We start from the raw sequence: 23,489 nt of genomic DNA, 5'->3' as shown, positions 1-23,489 counted from the left end.
AAAGAGTGGTTATATGTATGTGTAAAACTAATTCACTTTGCTGTACATCTGAAACTAACACAACATTGTAAGTTAGTTATACTTCAATAAAAATGGTTTAAAACAAAATATTAAAAGAAGAGTCCAATATTCATTGTTCACTGCTGTGTATCAGGTGCTGCATTTGGTAATTGCATGAATTGTCTCATTTAATCTGCCCAATAACCCCAAATCTGAGAGACATCTACTGATATACCCATTTTATGAACCAGGAAACTGGATCTCAAGGAAATTATTTCTGCAGGGTTACACTGCAGGAAGAATGCTGGACCCAACTCACAGCAACTTGTAGGAGCCCACTCTGTGTTCAGGGACGTCACATTGGTAGCAGGAAGTCAGCTGTAACGGAGTTGTTTCAGTTCCGTTCAGTCACTCAGTCGTGTCTGACTCTTTGTGACCCCATGGACTGTAGCACGCTAGGCCTCCCTGTCCGTCACCAACTCCCGGAGTTTACTCACACTCATGTCCATCGAGTCACTGATACCATCCAATCATCTCATCCTCTGCCGTCCCCTTCTCCTCCTGCCCTCAATCTTTCCCAGCATCAGGGTCTTTTCAAATGAGTCAGTTCCTCGCATCAGGTGGCCAAAGTATTGGAGCTTCAGCTTCAGCATCAGTCCTTCCAATGAACACCCAGGACTGATTTCCTTTCAGATGGACTGGTTGGATCTCCTTGCAGTCCAAGGAACTCTCAAGAGTCTTCTCCAGCACCACAGTTCAAAAGCATCAATTCTTCGGTGCTCAGCTTTCTTTATAGTCCAACTCTCACATCCATACATGACTACAGGAAAAACTATAGCTTTGACTAGATGGACCTTTGTTTATTACATGTAAATCAGCCATTGCTGTGAAGCAACCCTGACCCCTGTCCCCAGAGCCAGTTGTTAAATGTGTACCAGCATAGCAGTTTAAGAAGAAATAAAAGTTTAAGAATACTCAACTCCAAAATGTATGTTCTTTCAAACACCCCAGAGTACCCAAGAGTTAAGGAATTGTCTATTTAAGACTCATATAGTATTTTATACTCGATAAATGAATATTTTATACCAGCTGTCCCCAACCTTTGTGGTACCAAGGAGCAGTTTTGCAGAAGACAACTTTTCCACTGATGGAGTAGAGGGGGTAGTTTCAGGGTGATTCAAGGACATTATGTTGATCGTGTACTTTATTTCTATTATTGTTTCATCAGCTCCTCTTCAGACCATCAGGCATTAGATTCTGGAAGTTGGGGACCCTGTTTTATACAATAAAATGAACCTGATTTCCATTTCACTTTTCTTCCCCCCATTTCCACCCCTTCTCCCTAGTCATCACTACCATACACTAAGCTCCTGCTATATGCTCGGCATTGGACATCAACTGCAATATTTTTTAACACTGAGGAAAATAAGGTATGGATCAGTCAAAGGATTTAGACAAAAACGTAAACTAACTAAGGATAGAGCCCTGACTCCAGATTAAATGTTTCATGCTTTTTATCTGCTATGAGAGTCTTACAGCCCCTTTCAACACCTAGCTCAAGTTCCTTCTTCTGAGAGGTCCTAGAGACCCACCATTCTCCTTTTATTCACCTCGTCAACAAATAGCTGAGCACAGAGCGCGTGCCACGTAATTCCAGGTGCTAAGATGCACCAGTGGAGTCAGGAGACAGTTTCCTTCTTGTGTGGAGAGACAGGGTGAAAGCAGCGGAGCAGCAGAATAGTCACACGGTCCAGGAGGAGTGGGTTTGAATTCTGTGTCCTCCTCCTTCCAGCTGCGCGACCTTGGGCAAGTGACTTAATCTCCCGGTGCCTCAGTTTCCTATCACATGTTAAAGGAGAATAATAATATGATCTGTGCCTTAAGTTGTTGTGAGGATTAAATGTTTTAATGTTGAGTCAGGTAAGTGCTCAATACATGTTAGCTGCGACTTTTAAAGTATCTAATTACAACCTGCAGCTTGAGCTCTGAAGGAAAAGCAATAGACTAGGATTGGGGTGAGGGTGGATTATTTTAGACAATGTGATCAATAAAGTTCTCTCTGACGAACTGATAGGAGGATGAGAAGGTATCCATTTTAGCATTAGATGGAGAAAGAACATTTCCAGCATATGGAACTGAACGGCTAATCTCTGAAGTGAGAAAGTATTTTGTGCTCAAGGAAATGCTAGAGGTTGGTATTCATGGAGCACAGGCAGAATGGAAGGAGCTGAATATTAAGTGACAGATGGGGACCAAACTATGCATGACCCTTAGGGTCTTACGGACTTTGCATTTTATTCTAAGAACAAAGGAAAATCTGAAGCTCTTTGTAGCTTTTCTGTCCCAGGTCTTATGTTGATGTAGAAATCAGTCCTCTCAACATCTCCCCACTTCTCTGGAGCCTATGGTTAAAGACACCAGGGTCTATCTAGTTTTAGTGTTTCCATTATTTCTTCTGTGAAAACTTCAAGAGACGATGAACAGTCATTTGGGAAATGACAGTATTTCCAAAGTTCTTTATATCCCAGATCTTAGTCATTAGTTTCTAAATCCCTTAGTTTAAACAGAGCATTTGTATTTGAAGTCTACTGATGATTCCTCCAAATGTATGCATGAGTGTACTTTTTTGAGAGAACGGGCTTCCATAGCTTTCATCAAATCTCAGCAGGTTTTTGACTCAAGGATGGTTAAGAACTGTTGGCTTAAATTGTCTAAAAGTCTACACAAGTTCTGTTTTTATGCCTTCTCATTTTCCAGAAGGCTCCCTTATGATTCAGAGGAAAGCAATTAGGTGTCCTTCGACATCTAGTGAGAAACTTAACTTCGGGAGATTTCCAGTCTTAACGAGGAATCTCTTTGGTGGCTCAGTGGGTAAATAATCTGCCTGCAATGCTGGAGACCACCTGCAATGCAGGAGACCTGGGTTTGATCCCTGAGCTGGGAAGATCCCTTGGAGAAGGAAATGACAACCCATTCCAGTATTCTTGCCTGGAAAATTCCATGGACAGAAGAGCCTAGCAGGTTACAGTTCATGGGGTCACGAGAGTCGGACTTGACTGAGCAACTAAACCACACAAACCTTACAGTTTTGTAGTAACCTACCAATTGTCTCTCTGGGACAGCACTATTATTAAGATTAGTGTCCTTATTTTACTAGTGGGAAACAGCCTTATATTTGGACTGACTGGGAAAGACCTTATTTTTGCTCCTGTCCTTATTCCTTTTACCTGAATGTCCCAAGAACAGCTCAGTGCCACCACAACTGGAATCCTAGACTGTCTCTCTTCTCTGTTCCAGTCTAACTAGTCATCAAGTCAAGAAATACCTGGAGTAACAGGCAACTTTGGCCTTGGATTAGAAAATGAAGCAGGGCAAAGATTAATAAAGTTTTGCCAAGAGAATGCACTGGTCATAGCAAACACCCTCTTCCAACAACACAAGACAAGACTCTACGCATGGACACCAGCAGATGGCCAGCACTGAAATCAGGTTGATTACATTCTATGCAGCCAAAGATGGAGAAGCTCTGTACAGTCAGCAAAAACAAGACTGGGAGCTGACTGTGCCTCAGATCATGAACTCCTTATTGCCAAATTCAGACTTAAATTGAAGAAAGTGGGGAAAACCACTAGATCATTCAGGCATGACCTACATCATATCCCTTATGATTATACAGTGGAAGTGAAAAATAGATTCAAGGGATTAAATCTGATAGAGTGCCTGAAGAACTATGGATGGAGGTTCGTGACATTGTACAGGAGACAGGGAGCAAGACCATCCCCAAGAAAAAGAAGTACAAAAAGGTAAAAATGGTTGTCTGAGGAGGCTTCACAAAAGGCTGTGAATAGAAGAGAAGTGAAAGGCAAAGGAGAAAATGAAAGATATACCCATTTGAATGCAGAGTTCCAAAGAATAGCAAGGAGAGATAAGAAAACCTTCCTCAGTGATCAATGCAAAGAAATAGGGGGAAACAATAGAATAAGAAAAACTAGAGCTCTCTTCAAGAAAATTAGAGATACCAAGGGAACATTTCATGTAAAGATGAACACAATAAAGGACAGAAATGGTATGGACCTAACAGAAGCAGAAGATATTAAGAAGAAGTGGCAAGAATACACGGAAGAACTGTACAAAAAGATCTTCATGACCCAGATGATTACGATGGTGTGATCACTCACCTAGAGCCAGACATCCTGGAATGTGAAGTCAGGTGGGCCTTAGGAAGCATCACTACAAACAAAACTAGTGAAGGTGATGGCATTCCAGTTGAGCTATTTCAAATCCTAAAAGATGATGCTTTAAAAGTGCTGCACTCAATATGCCAGCAAATTTGGAAAACTCAGCAGTGGCCACAGGATTGGAAAAGTTCAGTTTTCATTCCAATCCCAAAGAAAGACAATGCCAAAGAATGCTCAAGCTCCCACACAATTGCACTCATCTCATACGCTAAAAAAGTTATGCTCAAAATTCTCCAAGTCAGGCTTCAACAGTGCATGAACTATGAACTTTCAGATGTACAAGTTGGATTTAGAAAAGGCAGAGGAACCAGAGATCAAATTGCCAACATCCTCTGGATCATCGAAAAAGCAAGAAAGTTCCAGAAAAATATCTACCTATGCTTTATTGATTATGCCAAAGACTTTGCCTGTGTGGATCACAACAAACTGTGGAAAATTCTTCAAGAGATGGGAATACCAGACCACCTGACCTGCCTCCTGGGAAATCTGTATGAAGGTCAGGAAGCAACAGTTAGAACTGGACATGAAACAACAGACTGGCCCCAAATAAGGAAAGGAAAATGTCAAGACTGTATATTGTCACCCTACTCACTTCATTTATTGCAGAATACATCATGAGAAATGCTGGGTTGGATGAAGCGCAAGCTGGAATCAAGATTGCTGGGATAAATAACAATAACCTCAGATAAGCAGATGACACCACCCTTATGGCAGAAAGTGAAGAAGAACTAAAGAGCCTCTTGATGAAAGTAAAAGAGGAGAGTGAAAAAGTTGGCTTAAAATTCGACATTCAGAAAACTAAGGTCATGGCATCTGGTCCCATCACTTCATGGCAAATAGATGGGGAAACAATGGAAACAGTGACAGACTTTATTTTGGGGGTCTCCAAAATCACTGCAGATGGTGACTGCAACCATGAAATCAAAAGACGCTTACTCCTTGTAAGAAAAGTTATGGCCAACCTAGACAGCATATTAAAAAACAGACATTACTTTGCCAACAAACGCCTGTCTAGTCAAAGTATGATTTTTCCAGTGGTCATGTATGGATGTGAGAGTTGGACTATAAATAGGGCTGAGTGCCGAAGAACTAATGCTTTTGAACTGTGGTGTTGGAGAAGACTCTTGAGAGTCCCTTGGACTGCAAGGAGATCCAACCAGTCCATCTGAAAGGAGATCAGTCCTGGGTGTTCATTGGAAGGACTGATCCTGAAGCTGAAACTCCAATACTGTGGCCACCTGATGAAAAGAGCTGATTGATATGAAAAGGCCCTGATGCTGGGAAAGATTGAGGGCAGGAGGAGAAGGGGATGACAGAGAATGAGATGGTTGGATGGCATCACCAACTCAATGGACCTGAGTTTGAATAAATTCCAGGAGTTGGTCATGGACAGGGAGGCTGGCGTGCTGCAGTCCATGGGGTCACAAAGAATTGGACATGACTGAACAACTGAACTGAACTGAACTAGTTATCATACTGAAAAAGAGAAATGAGTTAGATAAAGACTCTACTTCAGTGGGCTTATAATATAGAAACTGATACAACCTAGAAAATGTCAGAGCCACTTATGTCTTAGTTTCCTTTTCTGCTGTGCTTACATTTCCTCTGTAGCAATGAATTCTTAGCTTTCCAAAGTGGGTGAAGGGAATGGAATCCTAGGAAAGAGTAAATGCTCAAACATTACTCTTCTTCATCAAGGTCAAAGTACCCATGTGGTCTGAGTCCTCATGTGGTCCATTGGTGAACCACATTGCTCATCCATGGCCACACCCTCACGTCCCAGACCCAGTCAGGTTCAAAATTCCAGCCACAAAGAGGAGGTCATGACAAACAAGAGACACTAGAGAATCAATAGCTGGCAGGAGTAGAACACAACCCACTAATAGCATGTGGGTAACATTTTCTTTTACTCTAAAATCAACCATAAGATGAACATATCCTAACCTTCATTATTCTAATCAATACTAGGCAGACAACATTCCCCATTTATAAAGACTGCCAATAGGCAATGTAAGTCCTTAGCGAGTGCATATGTATAGCTGCTTCCCCATAATTGGGCTTCCCTTATGATTCAGCTGGTGGAGAATCTGCCAACAATGAGGGAGACCTGGGTTTGATCCCTGAGTTGGGAAGATCCCTTGGAGAAGGAAAAGGCTACTCACTCCAGTATTCTGGCCTGGAGAATTCCATGGACTGTATAGTCCATAGGGTCACAAAGAGTCAAAACAACCAAAAAAAAAAAGTCAAAACACAACTGACGGACTTTCACTTTCACTTCCTCATAAATAACAACCATTATTTTTCTCAAAAAGAAAAAAAGAAAGTCATATTTTAAAACTTAAGCATCCAGAAAGATGAAACAAGATATTGCAGTGATCTTAGGTATTTCCCAAGCAAGTTATTAAGAATTTGCAAAAGCTTCTCCCAATTATCCCACACCCCATATCTCCTGTCTGCTCTTAGCTTTACAAACATCCCACTCCTTATACTCTTCCCTGTGTCTTCCTCCCAGAGTGAATTAATAACTTACCTTGCTTCTTTTGCAGCTTTCTGGCTGGCTCAGTGGTAAAGAATCTGCCTGCCAATGCAGGAGACACAGGAGAACAGGTTTGATCTTTGGATTGGGACGATCCCTTGGAGTTGTTCATTGTTCAGTCACTCAGTCGTGTCCGACTCTTTTCAACCCCATGGATGGCAGCACGCCAGGCTTCCCTGTCCTTCACCATCTCCCAGAGCTTGCTCAAACTCATGTGCATTGAATCAGTGATGCCATCTAACTATCTCATCCTCTGTCATCCCCTTCTCCTCCTGCCTCCAATCTTTCCCAGCATTAGGGTCTTTTCCAATGAGTCAGTTTTTGGAAAGGATTGGAAAGATCCCTTGGAGTAGAAAATGGCAGCCCACTCCAGTATTCTTGCCTGGGAAATCCAGTGCACAAAGGAGCCTGGCAGGATACAGTCCATGGGGTCACAAAGAGTCAGACATGACTGAGCATGCGTCACTTGTTTCTTTTATAATTTTCTCTCCGTGTCACCCATTATACAGATGGTGTGCATCTGTGCTAAGTCACCTCAGCCGTGTCCAACTCTGTATGACCCTATGGATTGTAGCCTGCCAGGCTCCTCTGTCCATGGTATTCTCCAGACAAGAAAACGGGAGTGGATTGCCCTGCCCTCCTCCAGGGGATCTTCCCAACCCAGGGATGGAACCTGTGTCTCTTACGTCTCCTGCATTGGCAGGTGGGTTCTTTACCACTAGGGCCACTTGGGAAGCCCATTATATAGATTGCTGCTGCTGCTGCTGCTAAGTCTCTTCAGTCGTGTCCGACTCTGTGCGACCCCATGGACGGCAGCCCACCAGGCTCCCCCATCCCTGGGATTCTCCAGGCAGGAACACTGGAGTGGGTTGCCATTTCCTTTTCCAATTATATAGATTACCTACAGTCAAATAACAATGGGCAGGAAAGAGGAGGGGCTCTGACTGAGGGGGCTTGGTGTCCCCTCCCTCCTCCAGCACCTGCAGCTCTCTCCTCTCAAGCTTTGGACGTGACTCCCAAGAGCCCATCAAGCAGGCAGGCTAAGGCTCTCTATTGGGTGAGGATGGGGATACAGAGAGGTAACATTCTTATTAGGGGTGGGAGGGAAGGAATACGGGGAAAGGCAGGGACCCCTCCCATCTTATTTGATCCTACACTCATCACACTGGTGGTGGAAGGGCAAACTCTCCATAGGGTGTCTTGTACTCTGTTAACATCCTTGCACTAGAGTTATTTACTTTTCAGGGTGCTGCTTTTCACTTCCTCCTCCGTATCTTCCTCCTCCTAAGTGATTCACCAAAGGGACCTCTACTTATATTTAATGAGACTGTGTTCTTTTGAGATTTTCTCCTACATCTTAGCGTGACATGCGTTTCACTTTGCCCTGCATCTATTTGTGAGTTGTGATGGACTCTAATGAGATGGAAAATATACTGGAGATCTTTTTCCACATGTTCAGGACTTTGTCATTTTTAATGGGCTTTCCCATAATCACCATCTGCTCCTCTTCCCTTCCCCCTCCCCCTCCTCCTCTGTGTCCTCTTTTCTTCTATTGAAACCCGATACCTGTGTAATAAAAATAGAAGTTGAGTGTTTTTATTTGTTTTTGGAAACCCAATCATTGAGACCATATTTTTGAGGACTATTTTTACAAAGTGACTTGACTTTTACAGGTAATCTTCTGGGCAACAGAGCTTTTTTTTTTTTTTTTTTTTTTTTAATCACTCCAATAGAATCTAGGATACTGGGTTTCAAAGGTGGGATTACTGGGGGAAAGTGTGTCTGCCTAGCTGCTGTTATCCTGACCTTATAAACCCTCATGCAGGTGCCTGTCTCCTGGGGCATCTCAAATTGCCGCAGGAAGAGGCGATGACAGTTTGATTTCACCCGGTCCCTTGAGTTATGAGTAATTTTGCTAGACTCTTGTCATTTTCTGGCAGTTTTCATGAAGTTGTGCTGAATTTACAAACAAAGGCAAATGGCAAACAATGGCCTAAGCTGCTTTGAGATGGCCTCATTAAACTGCAGCCTGCCGGAAGCTTGCTGCTTGTAGCAATGAGCACATCTGAGCTTGACAATGAAGTCACTATCTAAAACCCTGTTCACATTGCTTGGGATGATAAAGTTGTCTCATGTGCAACTAAGCAAAAATAATAATAATAATTCATTAAATATATCAGGAAGGAAAAGAGAAAGAGCAGAAAACTGTTCCTTGGAGAAGGAAATGGCAACCCACTCCAGTATTCTTGCCTGGAGAATCCCATGGACGGAGGAAACTGGAAGGCTACAGTCCATGGGGTCGCAAGAGTCAGATACGACTTAGCAGCTAAACCACCACCACCAGAAAACTGCTCCAGTTTTCAGGACAGCTAATATTCCCCTTTCCTGCTGTTATATCAGCCTTTGCACAATAAGCAGTGTCCCTGAGGAGGAAAATGGCAACCCACTCCAGTATTCTTGCCTGAAAAAAACTCCACAGACAAAGGAGCCTGGCAGGCTATAGTCTGTGGGGTCCCAAAGAGTAGGACATGACTGAGCAACTGATACTTAAGCATACATGCAAGCTCTCTGTAACTTGCGTACACAGACGCCCTTTCTGTTTGGAGAATACAATGATCTTTGCACGTGTCTCCTGTTGAGAGACGGGGTTGTGTAGTATGCTCTCCTGCATCTCTTTTTACTTTCAGAAGTATGCATTTGTGAGATTATAGGAAGCCCTTTAAAAATAGCAAAGTCCTTACCATGAGAAGTAAGGTTCTCAGCATATTTACCACCTCAGTAACCTCCATCACAAACCACAAACAAAAGTAGGGTAAAGTAAAATGAATGTCACTTTGAGATGTAGGAGAGAATCTCAAAGGAATACAATTTCAGTCAATGTAAGTTGAGATCCCTTATGTGAATCATTTAGTCTACGGGACACAGTTTCCACATATATTTAGTTCAGTTCAGTTCAGTTGCTCAGTCGTGTCCAACTCTTTGCAACCCCATGAACCGCAGCATGCCAGGCCTCCCTGTCCATCACCAATTCCCTGAGTCCACCCAAACCCACGTCCATTGAGTCGGTGATCCTCTGTCGTCCCCTTCTCCTCCTGCCCTCAATCTTTCCCAGCATTAGGGTCTTTTCATATCAATCAGCTCTTCACATCAGGTGGCCAAAGTATTGGAATTTCAGCTTCAGCATCAGTCCTTCCAATGAACACCCAGGACTGATTTCCTTTAGGATAGACTGGTTGGATCTCCTTGCAGTCCAAGGGACTCTCAAGAGTCTTCTCCAACACCACAGTTCAAAAGCATCCATTCTTCAATGCTCAGCTTTCTTTATAGTCCAACTCTCACATCCATACATGACCACTGGAAAAACCATAGCCTTGACTAGACATACATTTGTTGGCAAAGTAAGGTCTCTGCTTTTTTAATATGCTGTCTAGGTTGGTCATAATTTTCCTTCCAAGGAGTAAGTATCTTTTAATTTCATGGCTGCAGTCACCATCTGCAGTGATTTTGGAGCCCCAAAAAATAAAGTCTGATGCTGTTTCCACTGTTTCCCCATCTATTTGCCATGAAGTGATGGGACTGGATGCCATGATCTTAGATTTCTGAATGTTGAATTTTAAGCCAACTTTTTCACTCTCCTCTTTCACTTTCATCTAGAGACTCTTTAGTTCTTCTTCACTTTCTGCCATAAGGGTGGTGTCATCTGCATATCTGAGGTTATTGATATTTCTCCCACCAATCTTGATTGCAGATTATGCTTCCTCCAGCCCAGTGTTTCTCATGATGTACATATATTAATTATGATAAAATGGACCAACCTGTTATCCTCAGAAATTATTAGATTACAAGAGATTATTTCTATTTTAGATATAACAAATACATTTAAAAATGGGTAATAATGAAAATATGAAAACTATGGAATTTGTTGTCCAAAGTGAAAAAGTGTCTAGATATCTGAAGCGTTTGTCACAAACAAACACTTTCTGTGAAGTTTGCTCTGCGTTCAGATATTCTTTTGATGAATTTGTAGGAAAGAAAGTGGTCTCCCCGTCCTACTCCTCCGCCATCTTGGCTCCTCCCCCCCAACAAACACTTTCTGGATTCATGCATGTTTGTTTAGTTGCTCAGGCACGTCCAACTCTTTGCAACCCCGTGGACTATAGCCAACCTCCTCTGTCCATGGGGATTCTCCAGGCAAGAATACTGGAGGGAGTTGGCATGCCCTCCTCCAAGGGATCTTCCCAACCTAGGGATTGAACCCAGGTCTCCCACATTGCAGGTAGATTCTTTACCATCTGAGCAACCAGGGAAGCCCTGGATTCATAACCTTCTAAATTAAGAATTAAGCCTGTGCTCATTATCTTTGACTGTGGCTCAGATCATCAGCTCCTTATTGCAAGATATAGGCTCAAACTGAAGAAAGTAGGCAAAACCACTAGGCCATTCAGGTATGACCTAAATCAAATTCCTTATGATTATACAGGAGAGATGATGAATAGTTTCAAGGGACTAGATCTGGTAGACAGAGTGCTGAAAGAACTACGGACAAAAGTTCATAGCATTTTATAGGAAGTGGTAACCAAAATCATTCCCAAGAAAATGAAATGCAAAAAGGCAGAGTGATCATCGGAAGATGCCTTACAAATAGCTGAGAAGAGAACAGAAGTGAATGGCAAAGGAGAAAGGGAAAGATATACCCAGCTGAACGCCAAGTTCTAGAGAATAGCAAAGAGAGATAAGAAAGTCTTCCTAAGTGAAAAGTAAAAAATAGGGGAAAGCAATAGAATGGAACAGACTAGAGGTCTTTTTTAAAAAAATTGGAGATACCAAGGAAACATTTTATGCAAAGATGGGCACAAGAAAGGACAGAAATGGTCTGGATCTAACAGAAGCAGAAGAGATTTAAAAAGGGTGGCAAGACTACATGGAAGAACTATACAAAAAAGTCTTAATGACCTGGATAACCATGATGGTGTGGTCACTCACCTAGAGCCAGACTTCCTGGAGTGTGAAGTCAAGTGGGCCTTAGGAAGGATTACAACAAACAAAGGTAGTGGGGGTGATGGAATTCCAGCTGAGCTATTTCAAATTCTAAAAGATGATGCTGTTAAAGTGCTACACTCAATATGTCAGCAAGTTTTGAAAACTCAGCAGTGGCCACAGGACTGGAAAAGGTCAGTTTTCACTCCAATTCCAAAGAAAGGCAATGCTAAAGAATGTTCAAATTATCTTACAATTGCACTCATTTCACACGCTATCAAGATTATGCTCAAAATCCTTCAAGCTAGGCTTCAGCAGCATGCAAACTGAAAACTTCCAGATGCACAAGCTGAATTTAGAAATGGCAGAGGAACCAGAGATCAAATTGCCAACATCTACAGGATCATAGTAAAAGCAAGGAAATTTTTATATATATATATATATATATATATATATATATATATATATATATATATATATTTCTGCTTCATTGACTACTTCTGCTTCAATGACTAGTCTAAAGCCTTGACTGTGTGGATCACAAAAAAACTATGGAAAATTCTTAAAGAAATGGGAATAGTTTCATTCTTTTACAAGTGGTTGACCAGTTTTCCCAGCACCACTTGTTAAAGAGGTTGTCTTTTTTCCATTGTATATCCTTGCCTCCTTTGTCAAAGATAAGGTGTCCATAGGTTCGTGGATTTATCTCTGGGCTTTCTATTCTGTTCCATTGATCTATATTTCTGTCTTTGTGCCAGTACCATACTGTCTTGATGACTGTGGCTTTGTAGTAGAGTCTGAAGTCAGGCAGGTTGATTCTTCCAGTTCCATTCTTCTTTCTCAAGATTACTTTGGCTATTCGAGGTTTTTTGTATTTCCATACAAATTGTGAAATTCTTTGGTCTAGTTCTGTGAAAAATACCGTTGGTAGCTTGATAGGGATTGCATTGAATCTATAGACTGCTTTGGGTAGAATAGCCATTTTGACAATATTAATTCTTCCAATCCATGAACACGGTATGTTTCTCCATCTGTTTGTGTCCTCTTTGATTTCTTTCATCAGTGTTTTATAGTTTTCTATGTATAGGTCCTTTGTTTCTTTAGGTAGATATACTCCTAAGTATTTTATTCTTTTTGTTGCAATGGTGAATGGTATTGTTTCCTTAATTTCTCTGTCTGTTTTTTCATTGTTAGTATATAAGAATGAAACTAGAACACTTTCTAACACCATACACAAAAATAAACTCAAAATGGATTAAAGATCTAAATGTAAGACCAGAAACTATAAAACTCCTAGAGGAGAACATAGGCAAAACACTCTCCGACATAAATCAAAGCAAGATCCTCTATGACCCACCTCCCAGAATATTGGAAATAAAAGCAAAACTAAACAAATGGGACCTAATGAAACTTAAAAGCTTTTGCACTACAAAGGAAACTATAAGTAAGGTGAAAAGACAGCCCTCAGATTGGGAGAAAATAATAGCAAATGAAGAAACAGACAAAGGACTAATCTCAAAAATATACAAGCAACTCCTGCAGCTCAATTCCAGAAAAATAAATGACCCAATCAAAAAATGGGCCAAAGAACTAAACAGACATTTCTCCAAGGAAGACATACAGATGGCTAACAAACACATGAAAAGATGCTCAACATCACTCATTATTAGAGAAATGCAAATCAAAACCACAATGAGGTACCATTACACGCCAGTCAGGATGGCTGCTATCCAAAAGTCTACAAGCAATAAATGCTGGAGAGGGTGTGGAGAAAAGGGAACCCTCTTACACTGTTGGTGGGAATGCAAACTAGTACAGCCGCTATGGAAAACAGTGTGGAGATTTCTTAAAAAACTGGACATAGAACTGCCATATGACCCAGCAATCCCACTTCTGGGCATACACACTGAGGAAACCAGATCTGAAAGAGACACATGCACCCCAATGTTCATCGCAGCACTGTTTATAATAGCCAGGACATGGAAGCAACCTAGATGCCCATCAGCAGATGAATGGATAAGGAAGCTGTGGTACATATACACCATGGAATATTACTCAGCCATTAAAAAGAATTCATTTGAACCAGTCCTAATGAGATGGATGAAGCTGGAGCCCCTTATACAGAGTGAAGTAAGCCAGAAAGATAAAGAACATTACAGCATACTGACACATGTATATGGAATTTAGAAAGGTGATAACGATAACCCTATATGCAGAACAGAAAAAGAGACACAGAAATACAGAACAGACTTTTGAACTTTGTGGGAGAATGTGAGGGTGGGATATTTCAAAAGAACAGCATGTATACTATCTATGGTGAAACAGATCACCAGCCCAGGTGGAATGCACGAGACAAGTGCTCCGGCCTGGTGCACTGGGAAGACCCAGAGGAATCGGGTGGAGAGGGAGGTGGGAGGGGGGATCGGGATTGGGAATACATGTAAATCCATGGCTGATTCATATCAATGTATGACAAAACCCACTGGAAAAAAAAAATAATAATAAAAATTAAAAAAAAAAAAAAAGAAATGGGAATAGCAGACCACCTTACCTGCCTCCTGAGAAACCTGTATTCAGGACAAGAAGCAACAGTTAGAATTAAACATGAAGCAATAGACTGGCTCAAAACTGGGAAAGGAGTACTTCAAGGCTGTATGTTGTTACCCTGCTTATTTAACTTATATGCAGAGTACATCAGCTGAAATTCTCAGCTGGATGACTCACAAGCTGGAGTCAAGATTGCCAGGAGAAATATCAACAGCCTCAGATGTGCAGATAATAACACTTTAATGTCAGAAAGGGAAAAGGAACTAAAGAGCCTCTTGATGAAGGTGAAAGAAGCCAGTGTGCATTTAATCCAGTCTGATCCACTTAGATATCCAATGACAAAGAGATAGAAAGTCATAAAACTGAGTCAGGTTAATGGCAGGATTCCAGGTAGAAGATTCAAATACCTCAGCTATTCTCGGTCCTGGAATCTCCCTGGTTACCTTCCTGCCCAAGCTTTTGACAACATCTCCTATTCCACCAGATATTTGAATGCCCTGCCAAATACTTTTGCTTAAACTAACCAGAGTCAGATTTTATCACTCAAAATGAAATGGCATAGAGATCTGTACTAATACACACATCTTGCTTGAGTTCTCTGAACTTCAGTTCAGTTCAGTTCAGTCGCTCAGTCATGTCTGACTCTTTGCAAACCCATGGGCTACAGCATGCAAGGCTTCCTTGTCTCTGAACTTAAGAACCCCTTGCGCTTACCCACTATTATATCACTGGTACTAATAAAGTCCAGTCAAAGAAGGTGAGTTTAATACACATTGAAAGAATAGAGGAATAAATGAATGAGGAAATAGAAGATACTTAAATAAACTAAATGCAGAATTTTGTTCTCATTTTTTTTTCTTTTTTTTAATCTTTGCCTGGAGGATGAAAGAGGCATGGTTTTTAGTTGATGCTAAAATCAATTCCTGTCCCAAGAAATTTGGCAAGCACTCACTCAAGTGTAATCAGAAGAGCATGGAATTAAGTAACCCCAAATTATAAGCTAATAACCTCAGATATTGGAGATATTTGTGAACCTAGCCTTACCCTTGAAAACTGTAGCACAGAAAACTGGGAAAACAAAGGCTTGAGCATATCTGAACAAATTAGAGCTCTGGCTTCTTCTAAAGTACCTTTTGACAATTATTTGGCCTTCCAAATGGCCAAAGAAACATGCCTGTCTTTTGGTGTCGTTTTAAAAGGCCACTCTTGACAATGACTGATGAGAAGAGCCAATAAAATAAATGCTTTCCCATCTAAATTTGAAACCAACTGAAATAGAGTTAGAAAACAAGGTCAAAGGAATGAAAATCTTTCTCAGCTACCATTAGAAACTCTTTAGATGGATGTAGCCACAGGGTCTTAGTAGTGATAGCTGTTCAGTCGCTAAGTTGTAACCGTCTCTTTGTGACCCCATGAACTGTAGCATACCAGGCTTCCCTGTCCTTTACTGTCTCCATTAGTTTGCTCAAACTCATGTCCATTGAGTCCGTGATCCCATCCAACCATTTCATCCTCTTTCGCCCTCTTCTCCTCTTGCCCTCAGTCTTTCCCAGCATCCATGTCTTTTAGTAGCGGTATGCATGTTTAATAGAGAAATGAAAACTAAATCGAAGACTGAAAGGGCTACATAACTTAAGGTCAGTCAAGTGCAGAAGCAAGAATTTCAAACTCAGGTTGTCTAACTTCAAAGACTATATCCTTAACTATAATGGTATATTTTCTCCCCTTTCTCAACGAGGGAATAAAATATTCATAAATGAATGGGAAAGAGGACCGTCCAGGAAGCAATAGGTCATCAATTTCAACTCAGGCACTAAGGAACTTAATCATCTCCATATTCTTGCCCATAGCAGACTCTGGGTTTCCACATGAAAGTATCTTTTCCACTTAGGCCCTGGCAAGACTACCCCTGCAATGATGGATTAAACTTTGAACAGTGAAGGAATGCAACAAACAATTCCAAAAATAACAGTTCAGGTGAGTAGAAAGACTGATTCATAACAGGAATTTTAAAAAGGAATGAGTTTCAAAGGTATTTCAAATCTTGGCCGAGTGATAAGAAAAAGACCTGATTGTAATCTGTGCATATATAAGAGTTGGAAAAAGAAAAATGAATGGAATGTATAATATTACTGTCTTTTTTATTTTCACTTTTTTTTTTTTTTTAAGTTTACATTTAAGAAGCAAAGGTAAATCCAGGGAAGAGACCACAGAGGGACTAAACTTTGAAAATGCCTTTAGATATTTAGGGCTGGACCCAGAGCTAAGATTTGGCAGAGTCTCTCACAGAGAAAAAAATAATGATTCAAAGACTGGGAAAATATCCTTCAGTTTCCTCTTAAGGATTTTGTCATGTTCAAACTGGATAAAGCAGGCTAAGTCCTAAGTCAATAGCAGGCTTATGTAAATAGTACACTGTTGGCATGGGTGAGAAAAGCAGAACAGCTAAGACATCCTGAAAGTTATTCTGTTTCCTCCAAGGGAACAGGTTTAAGGGACGGAAAGTGAGATTGAATATAATACCCAGTTCAAGTAAACTAGTGTGAATTCATTACTCTGGGAAATCAGGGAAATTTGAAGGTAAATGCTTCCCACGGGTATATCTCGGAAAAGGAGAATGGAAAACCGCTAGCAAATAGATCAACATAGATTCAAGGGTCTATATAATGTTTGACATCATATTATTTGTTCAAGGATAATAATGATCATTTTGCTGAAATTCAATTTCTACCCAGTGAAGTGGGAAATATACATAAAGAAAAAAATCTCCATGCAGAAAAGGCAAAGCAACATGCTCACCTCTGTGGAGTTGTTCTTATTTTCTAAGCCTGCTGTTACCGAGTTGGTTGCTTGTCAACTGCTTTGCAGGAAACTAAGCATTTACTTGGGTTCTGAATTTGAAGGGCAGTTTTGATGCTGATGCTGAAGTTCTGAGTACTATAACATATTATTTTGCTTAAATAGTCACTGATCTTGATCTCATTCATCTATACAAGTCTCCTCCTTGGTGACATCTTTTAGAAGAAGCGAAAATTGGGGAAGAAATCATTGATTCTTGGGAAATAAACTCAAATACATATTGCACTGTTTTTAATGGGTCATTGTGTAAAAACTCAGAACTCTAGAAGGTAATTCAGAAGCACTTCCAACAACTACTTGTATTTTTTTTCTAACGATAATATTAAGCAATGTTTTTGTTCAGTAGCTCAGTCACGTACAATTCTTTGCAACCTCATGGACTTCAACACATCAGGCTTCCCTGTTCTACACCATATCGTGAGGTTTACTCAAACTTATGTGCATTGAGTCGGTGATGCCATCCAACCATCTCATCCTCTGTCGTCCCCTTCTCCTCCTGCCTTTGATCTTTCCCAGCATCAGGGTCTTTTCCAATGAATCAGCTCTTTGCATAAGGTGGCCAAAGTAGTACAGCTCCAGTTTCAGCATCAGTCCTTCCAATGAATATGCAGGGTTGACTTCCTTTAGGATTAACTGGTTAGATCTCCTTGCAGTCCAAGGAACTCTCAGGAGTCTTCTCCAATACCACAGTTCAAAAGCATCAGTTCTTTGGCACTCAGCCTTCATTATGGTCCAACTCATACATCCATACATGACTATCGGAAAAACAATAACTTGACTAGCTAGAACTTTGTTGACAAATAATGCCTCTTCTTTTCAATACTTTGTCTAGGTTTGTCATAGCTTTTCTTCACAGGAATAAACATCTTTAATCCATGGTTGCAGTCACCACCTGCAATGATTTTGGAGTCCAAGAAAATAAAGTCTGTCACTGTTTCCATTGTTTCCCCATCTATTTGCCATTAAGTGATGGGACCAGATGTCATGATCTTCACTGAGTTGAGTTTTAGGTCAGCTTCTCACTCTTCTTTTTCACCTTCATCAGGAGGATCTTTAGCTCCTCTTTGCTTCCTGCCATAAAGATGGTGCCATCTGCACCATATCTGAGGTTGCTGATATTTCTCCCAGCAGTCTTGATTCTAGCTGTGCTTCATCCAGCCCAGCGTTTCTCATGATGTACTCTGCATATGAGTTAAATAAGCCAGGTGACAATATACAGCCTTGCCTTGCCATACTCCTTTCCCAATTTGGAACCAATCCTTTGTTCCACGTCCAGTTCTAACTGTTGCCTCTTGACCTGCATACAGGTTTTGCAGGAGACTGATATTCCCATCTCTTTAAGAATTTTCCAGTTTTTATGATCCACAGAATCAAAGGCTTTAGCATAGTCAAAGAAGCAGAAGTAGATGTTTTTCTGGAATTCTCTTGCTTTTTCCATGATCTAGCAGATGTTGGAAATTTGATTTCTGGTTCCTCAGCATTTTCTAAATCCAGCTTGTACATCTGGAAGTTCTGGATTCACATACTGTTGAAACTTATCTTGGAGGATTTTGAGCATTACTGTGCTAGCATGTGAAATGAGTTATTGTTATTAAACAATAGCAAAATATTAGATATTAAACAATAATAAGACATTAGATTTTATGATCCCTCAGCCCCCGGTCGGTAATATTTTTCTTCTTAAAAATGTCAATGATTTGAGCAGGATTTCTATTCCTCAAACTTTAGGAAGATTATTTTTGGGGGGAGGGGGAGATGTTTATCATCCACAGGCAAACACATGTACATCACCTGGTCACTTATTCTAACCCTTGAGGTGACACTTCCCTAATTCAATTTACTTCTGAGTTAAACATTGGTGATGAAATTCAGTTCCAGTCACTTTCTCTCATTTCAGTCCCTGACATTTGGACATTTGCTAGTCCCTAACCGGATTAATACAAACCATAAGGCAAGTGAATCTTCTCAAGTTACAGTATGTTAAGTCCCCTACATATGAATGAGTTTCATTCTGAAAGCATGTTCATAAGTCCAATTTGTTCCTAAGCCCACAAAATGAGCCTAGGTACCCAACCAACAGAGTCAGTTTTCACACAAACTATACACAAAAGCAAACACAAAAAATAAAGAAAGCATTTTAAATCTTGCGGTACAGTACCCTGAAAAGTGCAGTGGTGCAGAACAACAGCAAGAATCCAGGGGCTGGCACTGGGTGGACAAGCAAGAAGAGTTACTGCCTGGGGGAGGGAAAGGCGATGGGAGATGGTAAAGCTGAAGGATTGTCAGCAATAGGAGACAGAGGGTAAGCTTCAATTTCACTCACGCCTGACTTCGATAGAACAGATTCTGGTTCCTTGCTGGAACCAGATGCACATTGCATCTTTGCAAGTTCTCAATTTGAAGGCTCAAATGTTGGAGACTTACTGTATAATATATAGAGGTACCCCATATCTTAATATAAAAATTCTCAGGGGAATGAATTAGACCTTTGTGATGTTATGGTATGCACAGCTGGAGACAGACTCCCACATGGTGTTCACAGACAAGGAAAGAAAATGTATCTTGATAAATGTCCATGAAGCAGAATAATATAACATCCTTAATGAATAATTGATTATCTATGTAAATCAAAAAAGTTACAATCAAATGCTGATTTGTTGTTGTTGTTGTTATGTCACTCAGTCATATCTTGACTCTTTGTGACCCCGTGGACCGCAGCATGCCAGGCCTCCCTGTCCATCACAAACTCCCAGAGCTTATTCAAACTCATGTCCACCGAGTCAGTGATGCCATCCAACCATCTCATCCTCTGTCGTCCTGTTCTCCTCCTGCCCTCAATCTTTCCCAGCCTCGGGGTCTTTTCCAGTGAGTCAGTTCTTTGCATCAGGTGGCCAAAGTACTGGAGCTTCAGCTTCAGCATCAGTGCTTCCCATGAACACCCAGGAGTGATCTCCTTCAGGATGGACTGGTTTGATCTCCTTGCAGTCCAAGGGACTCTCAAGAGTCTTCTCCAACACCACAGTTCAAAAGCATCAATTCTTCGGCGTTCAGTTTTCTTTATAGTCCAACTCTCACATCCATACGTGACTACTGGAAAAACCATAGCTTTGACTAGACAGACCTTTGTTGGCAAAGTAATGTCTCTGCTTTTTAATATGCAGTCTGTGTTGGTCATAACTTTTCTTCCAAGGAGAAAGCGTCCTTTAATTTCATGGCTGCAGTTACCATCTAGTGACTGCAGTCTAACAGTCTAAGTGATATCTAACAATCTAATTTTATAAACAATGCTTATTGTGTCATTTAGAAAGAAGTAGTTTATGCTGCTATTAACAACTTACAAATTTCAGTTCCTGTTGTTGTTTAGTCACTAAGTCATATCTGACACTTTTGTGGCTCCATGGACTGTAGCCCACAAGGCTCCTCTCTCCATGGAATTTTCCAGGCAAGAATACTGAAGTGGGCTGTCATTTCCTTCTTCAGGGGATCTTCTCAACCCAGGGATTGAACCTGAATCTCCTGCATTGCAGATGAATCCTTTACCACTCAGTCACCTGGGACAAAGACCAAAGCCTTTGACTGTGTGGATCACAATGAACTGTGGAAAATTCTGAAGAAGATGGGAATACCAGACCACCTGACCTGCCTCTTGAGAAACCTGTATGTAGGTCAGGAAGCAACAGTTAGAACTGGACTTGGAACAACAGACTGGTTCCAAATAGGAAAAGGAGTACATCAAGGCTGTATATTGTCACCCTGCTTATTTAACTTATATGCAGAGTACATCATGAGAAATGCTGGGCTGGAGAAAGCACAAGGTGAAATCAAGATTGCCAGGAGAAATATCAATAACCTTAGATATGCAGATGACACCACCCTTATGGCAGAAAGTGAAGAAGAACTAAAGAGCCTCTTGATGAAAGTACAAGAGGAGAGTGAAAAAGTTGGCTTAAAATTAAACATTCAGAAAACTAAGATCATGGCAACTGGTCCCATCACTTCATGGCAAATAGATGGGAAAACATCTGACTTTATTTTGGGGGGCTCCAAGATCACTGCAGATGGTGACCGCACCCATGAAATTAAAAGACGCTTACTCCTTGGAAGGAAAGTTATGACCAATTTGGAGAGCATATTAAAAAGCAGAGACATTATTTTGTCCACAAAGTTCTGTCTAGTAGAGGCAATGGTTTTTCCAGTGGTCATGTATGGATGTGAGAGTTGGACTATAAAGAAAGCTGAGTGCCGAAGAACTGATGCTTTTGAACTGTGGTGTTGGAGAAGACTCTTGAGAATCCCTTGGACTTCAAGGAGATCCAACCAGTCCATCCTAAAAGAGAGGAGTCCTGGGTGTTTACTGGAAGGATTGATGCTGAAGCTGAAACTCCAATACTTTGGCCATCTGATACGAAGAGCTGACTCATTGGAAAAGACCCTGATTGTAGGAAAGGGGATGACAGAGGATGAGGTGGTTGGACGGCATCACTGACTCAATGGACATGGGTTTGGGTAGACTCCAGCAGTTGGTGATGGACAGGGAGGCCTGGCGTGCTGCGGTTCATGGGGTCGCAAAGTGTCAGGCATGCCTGAGCGAACACCTGGGAAGGCCCCATATTTCAGCAGCTTATAGCAATAAAACTGCTGCTTGCTGTCCACTGTGGATTGGCAAGAATAGGATCCTCCTTCGTTTCTGGTGTGGTCAGAAAGCATGGTTGGATACAGTCCTACCATTTAGAAGATCACCTAGCTCCATAGCACAGAAAAGGGAATATGGAGAATCACACCCCAGATATTATATTAACCTCAGGTGGCCTCAATCTGCAACAGCTTGAGTAGGGCTAGGGTTCCCAGCCCCGTTGTAGTGGAGAAAACACCAGATTCCAGTCACTAGGGCAGTGGTCAGTGACAAGGGCTCTGGCCCCTCAGCTTTGCAGAAAAGAATTCCCACAAAGAGGGACAGTAATGAAGCAAGTGAAGTATGTATTAAAAGGAAAAATATAGTACATGTGGGCAGATACACGGGCAGACTCAGGGGGAGCGGCCCTGCGTTGTTCCCTCATGGCATTTTAAATCACTTACTTGGGGCATTTCTTCTGGTTTTCCTTGGGCCAATCATTTTGATTTGCCCCATTCACAGTCCATATCTGGTATATCTCGAATCCTCCTCTGTGTGCACATGCGTCTCTTAGCCAAGATGGATTCTACTGAAAAGGTTCATGGGTAAAAAGCATCCCTTGACATAACTCCCCCTTTGACCTGCAGAGAGCTTTTATGTGCACTTACAGGATGAGACATATATGGCCTGGGCAGGGTCCAACCGTCTCCCTAATTGCCCTGCTGTTCTCCTCTTGGAGTTTCTGGTCCATAGGGAATGAATCTCCAGTTGCTTCACTCTGGGTTGGAGGGGGTGGGGGTGGGGGGGTACCTATCTGCCTCATGCCTCAATATAAATTCTTCTGCCCAGTGGAGGCATGCATATTTCATTGACTTTTATAAGTGGTCTGATCCTGTCTGAACTTGAATGTGCAGAGGACCATGTGAGCAGAGGGAGAGAACCAGAAATACTACTGAGCAGAATGTGCATCCTGCTTATAAAAGAGTGCTACTCAGTCGTTTGAGAGCGGCTATAGAACTCTCTTCAGGGTCAATGACTGTGGTTTATGACAAGCTTCCATTTTGTTGAAGACCAATTTATTGACTCTCCCTTTATATTTATTGCAATTTTTGGAAAATAAGCATTTCCTTAATTCAGATTCTATATGAGGCATCAGAGATTTAAATATAAGATTTCTGCTCCCGATTTGCTTAATTTTTTAGGTATGCTCAGACTTCTCAGGAAAAACAAAATATATCCAACTCAGGCAGGAGAAAAAAGCTAATCTGGGAAGCTTTTCTGAGGGATGTAGCATCAAAGTAAAGTTTTACAGAATGAGGAGGTGTTACAAAGGCACCTGGAAAAAGAAATGACAGAAGTCTCTGTATTCCAGGCCAGAAAAAAAGTATGTCCCAGAAACTTGTGGTAGGCAGATTCTTAGGAGGCATTAATTCAAAACTTGTACTTTTTATCCCAAGTAAAACTTGCAAAAACTACAAAAATTGTAACACTGTATTTAGTAGGTTAGAGGTCAGAGATTCAGATTTGCCTTAAATTTGCTTAAGGAAGAGATGGTAAGCAGTTGTCACTAGACTGCATATCTAAAGGGATGGTGGATTGGTAGATGGCATCTTGCAGAAGGTTTTGATATGCACAGAGCTTTCACCAAGGAATGTGAACCAAATCCATCTAAAGAACTCAGAGCTTGCCCTGAGGCCTTGAAAGAACTTTCTCCTGTTTT

This window comes from Dama dama, chromosome 6 (assembly GCF_033118175.1).
Source record: "Dama dama isolate Ldn47 chromosome 6, ASM3311817v1, whole genome shotgun sequence".
In the NCBI taxonomy this organism is placed as follows: Eukaryota; Metazoa; Chordata; class Mammalia; order Artiodactyla; family Cervidae; genus Dama; species Dama dama.
Note: the sequence above shows the minus strand (reverse complement) of the source record.